A 5,407-nucleotide genomic window follows, 5' to 3' on the forward strand; every position below is an offset into this window, starting at 1 on the left:
GCCATAGTCTTCCGGGAACTCGTGCTCTAGCGTGGAAGAGCTTCCCATGCCAAGTTGGTCCTCCATGAAGGGGTTCGGTCGTGCCTCCATTGTCTTCACCAAACGTGTTGCCCATGCCCTCGTGGTCGACCATGAAGGGAGCTCGGCCATCTTGGCTTTCTGTCTTGTCGGGATCAAAGGGAATGCCACCACCACCACAAACACCACTTTCAAAGATGATGTTCTCCATGAACAAGCGGCTGGCCTCATTGTATGTAGTCGGCATTGGGTCGAACATGTTGCAGGTGTTCACCATGGCGTCGGCTCGGAGCTTGCGCTGTCGTTTTTGCTACCCTCGGAGGATGATATGCCGCCCATAGGGGTTGCATTGAGATCGATGGCCATGGGCGGTGTCATGGAAGGCGCAAGCACGCTCACCTCCGGTGAACCAAAGCCCATAGAGATGGACATAAGGGAGTCTTGCTGGTGGTGGGGGTGGAAGCCATGTGCTTGCGGCGTGGTCGACATGGCGACGAGTTCGGAAGTTGGGGACGGAGGGGCGACAAGCCGGCGCTGGCCGCGGCCACTATGGCGACGACGAGCCCGTCGTGGCCTGGGTTTAACCCTAGCATCAGCAGGGCCTACCTCGTGGCCTCGCGGACGAGGTGGCTAGTCTTCACGGAATCAACCTCTTGCTCTACATTGGTGGCGAGGGAGCCATGATCATGGCGTCGATCCCGGCTTCCTCCTCGCACCCACGAGACTTCCTCCTAGACGACTCCATGGCACGTGATACGTCTCCAATATATCTGTATTTTTTTATCGTTCCATGCTGTTTATATTATCATCTTAAGATACTTTTGGGTCATAATACACCAGTTTATATTATTTTTGAGCACTACCCTATTAACCCAGTGCATAGTGCCAGTTGCTGTTTTCTAGGTGTTTTTCATTTTTCATATTTTCAGTACCAAACGAAGTCCAATTGCCATGAAACTTTTTTACGATTTTTCTAGACCAAAAAAGGACTTAAAAGCTTCGGGAGGAGACATGAAGCCCCACGAGAAGACCATAAGGCAACATGGCATGACGAGGGGGCCTAGTTGTGCTGTGATGCCTTGTCGCCTCCCTGTGGCCCCTCTTGCCTTGTTCTCTGGCCTATAAATTCCTACATATTCGAGAGACCCTAAATATATCAAGGAACACTTTTTTATGCTGCCGCAAGTCTCTGTTCCATGGCGACCCCATTTGGAACTCCGTTCCGGCACTCTGCCAGGGGGGGGGGGTCGATCACGGAGGGCCTCTTCATCAACCTTGGTGCCCTCGTGATGATGTGTGAGTATTTCACCATAGACCTACACGTCCGTAGTTAGTATCTAGATGGCTATCTCTCTCTCTTGATCTTTGATACAATGATCTTCACATCTTCGCTATGATCTATCCGATGTAATTCTTTTGTGCGGTGCGTTTGTTGGGATCCAATGAATTGTGGGTTTATGTTCAGATTATTCATGAAAAGTATTTGAATGTTCTCTAAGTTTTATGATTCTTATTTGCATGATCATCTTAGCTTCGTAAATCTATCTGATCTATTGAATTGCTTTGGCCAAGTAGTTAGATCTTTCTTCAGTGGTAGATGTGCGTTGTAGTGGGTTCAACTAGGTGAATTTCTATATCCAAGTGAGAGAAAGGGGACAAGATGCATCTTTCTGTTGCTGACACTAAGCATAAAACGATGGGGTTTATTCATATTGATTGAGTTTGCTTTGTCTAAATCATGTCATCGTTCTCCAAGCATTACTTTTTTTACTTAATACTCTAGATGCATGCTGGATAGCGGTGGATGGGTGGAGTATTATTTGTAGGTGCAGGCAGGAGTCACCCTATTTTCTGATGGACGTGATTCCTATATACACATGATCATTGCCGTGAAAATCGTGTAACTATCCGTTGTTCCGTCAAGTGCCCAATAGTAATCTATTTACCCACCGTATGTTGCTTTCATGAGAGATGTCACTAGAGAACATTATGGCCCCCAGGTCTATTCACTTATATATTCAGAAAACTTATAATTTCCTCGCTGTTATTATTTGTATTTTATTTTATTTTTCAAGTTACAATTATCTACACACCTTACCCGGTTGCAAATAACGAGACCAAGGGGATTGACAACCCTCTTACCCGCGTTGGGTGCAAGTTTTCTCTTTTGTGTGCATCCGTTGAAAATAGTTGAGGACTGATACTCCCATTGGTTTGTAAACCTTGTTTTCTTAATTGAGGGAAATACTTACCCGCTTTGTGCTGTGATAACCCGTTCGTCTTCACGGAAAACCCAACGCAGATCGCAAGCATCAGGAAGGATTTCTGGCGCTGTTGTCGGGGAATATCATCACCAACTATCAAGTAACTTCACACAAATTATCATTCACTTGTTCCTCTTTTTATTTGCTTTTATGTCTTGCTTTTTCCAAAAAAATCAAAATTAAAAAATATTTACCTTTGCTTGCCTAGCTTGTCACTAGTTTGCATCTTTGCTCTCTAGTTTTCTTGAAAGTTGCTACCATGTGTAAATTTGAGAAAGTTATTGTCAAAAGCGCTAGTGAAGATAACATCGGTGACTTAAATGAAGAGAGATTAAAATTTATTGATTCCATGAATGATCCTCCTATGGGTCAAGTCCCTGCTATTAACACTCACATGACTCTAAATTCTAAAATTTATCATGTGGGTAGTGGGAAACATTATTGGAAAGCATGTCATCCAAGAATTATTTGAGTATTCATTAGCTTCCCCGCTCATTAAAGGATCTATAATTGATGAAACGAATTGTTATGTGGATGCTATCACCATTCTTATATTGAAAATTGAAAGAAAATTTGTGCATCTCCACCCTATGCTTCAAAAGATATTTTTGGGACTCCATAGCTTGCATGATCGTGAGATTAAAAAAGTTGCTATGACTATCCTTATGCATGAATTCAACTATATTTTGCATGAAGCAAACATATTTTTTCCTTCTATTGAATATAATCTAAATGTCCTTCCATAGAAGCAATCTTCCATAATAAAGATGATATGCATAGGTTGGAATCTAATGAAAATCACATGATTGATATTAATATGAGGAGGAATGTGCTTCCCAAGAGTACCCAATCTTTGTTTCTCCACACTTGTGATAAATTTGAATGGATTGCTAAAGGAATTAATGAAGGGTTTAGTGAAGATTGGCAAGAAAACACTATTAGGGAACCTATTAGTGATGAAATCCATGTCTTATATGAGGAAGTGTACCCTTAGATGATAGTGATATGAGTAATGATGTTATGAATCCCTTTGAACACTTCACAACTTCAACTAGGTTTGAAAAAGGTGATTTATTAAGTAAAACTCTGGAGTAATTAATTTTGAAGTACATGAAGGGGTCAAACAATTGATCATATGCATTATACCTAGCTAGGGGCAAAAAACAATAGCGCTTGTTGGGAGGCGACCCAATAGTTATCTTAATATTTTGCTTTTTTACTTTATGCTTAGGCGTGATGACATGATTATTGCCTGTGTAATGATTGTGTTTTCGTGTTTAGATTAATGTTTGTGCCAAGTTAAACCTTTGGGATTACTTGTATTATAAGTATAATTGATACGGTGCAAAAATAGAAACTTTGATGTCCAGTGCATAATTTCTCTGATTTTACTAGAACGTCTTTTTAAGATGAATTGTTTACATAGTATTTCTATACAAATTCAACAGGTCTTCCTAATTTTTCAGAGTTTTTGGTGTTACATAAGTATCGGTTCATTACAGATTACTACAGAGTGTTCTGTTTTAGATAGATTATGTTTTTGCTTGCATAGTTTACTTGTTTTTATGATGCTATGGATTGTATCAGGGGTATAAGCCATAGAGGAGTTAGAATACAATACCTATCATTCAATAATGAAATAAGAATCAATTTACAACAGTACCTAAGTATTTGTTATGTTGCTTATACTAAGGGATCTCACGAAGTTTTGTTGAGTTTTTTGTGATTGAACTTTTCAAGTTTTGGGTGTTATCGTGATGAACAATGGAATAAGGAGTAGCAAGATACTAAGACTGGGTATGCCCATGGCACCCCAAGGTAATGTTCTAGGAAAAGTCAAGTGTCTAAGCATGGGGATGCCATGGTAGGCATCCCCTCTTTCGTCTCAATCCACCGGTATGTCACTTGAAGCTACATTTCTATTCATCACATGATATGAGTTTGGCTTGGAGCAGCGTTTGCTTTTTATTTTAGTTTGACACAATCATCTTTTGTTGGAAACAACAACCTGAGAGAGATACACTTCTATCATGGTTTGTTAGAATAATATTTGTGCTTCACTTATATCTTTTGAGCTGAACAATTGCTCTAGTACTTCACTTATATCTTTTTGAGAATGGTGGCCTGTAGATTGTAACAGCCCGGAACCGACACTCCGCAAGATTCCCTTTTTATTACATTGTTGCCATGTTATTTATTTGGTTATCTCATTCATCATCGCATCATGCACACTGCATCGACACTCTGTTGTCGTCATTTTTTAAAACTTGCATCCTTCATAGTTGTCCGTCCTCTCCATTTTTGTCGTTGACCGTTTAGAGACCAACCACACACGCCCGCGCCCGCACATCATTAAAATATTGTTTTTGAAAGTGTGTATAAAACATTCTCCGAATGGGTTGAAAGTTGGTGTGCGGTTTCAATGTAGTGTAGGTAGACCGCTTGCCAAATTTCGTCGCATTCGGAGTTCGTTTAGTACCCGAACCGTTAAACCAATAGCGACACTACAACTAGTGAAATTATCAGACATTTCGGTGTTAAAAAACCGATTCATGGGCCGCAAACCTCCCTCTCATGCCCAACTAGTGCATCTACATAGCCCACTAGACCCACCTAGCACCTCCCTCCATTTGTGGTCATTGGATCGCAATCGAACGAATGAGATCCAACCCACCATAGACCAATCCCTATATATAACCCACCTTGTAGAGAGAGCATGCTCACTCTCTAGGGTCCCCCGCTTTGCCAAAATTGCAGCCACCCCGCCTCAAAAACCCCACCTGCAAGTCCCAAACTCTCCAAATCCGACAGCTCTAGCAAGTGGCGGATCCAGGATTTGAGCGTAAGGGGGGCAAAGAAGACTATGATGGTAAAATGGCACTTGAAGGTGCAAGGTAACTGAAAGCTATATTATAGGAAGTCCTTTGCATTTCACATTCGAAATTTGCATTGCAACTGTCGTATATTGATCGGAGTTTGAATATCAACTAGACTGATTTTGGCTATTATGTCCGATAGTTGCTCCATCTTCATAGTAAAATTTGCATATAACTTAACATGATAGCGTGTCCTTATATGTATTGATTATTGAAACATAAAGAAAAGTATAAATTTAATTAAATTGA

The sequence above is a fragment of the Hordeum vulgare genome, chromosome 5H (genome assembly GCF_904849725.1).
Source record: "Hordeum vulgare subsp. vulgare chromosome 5H, MorexV3_pseudomolecules_assembly, whole genome shotgun sequence".
In the NCBI taxonomy this organism is placed as follows: domain Eukaryota; kingdom Viridiplantae; phylum Streptophyta; class Magnoliopsida; order Poales; family Poaceae; genus Hordeum; species Hordeum vulgare.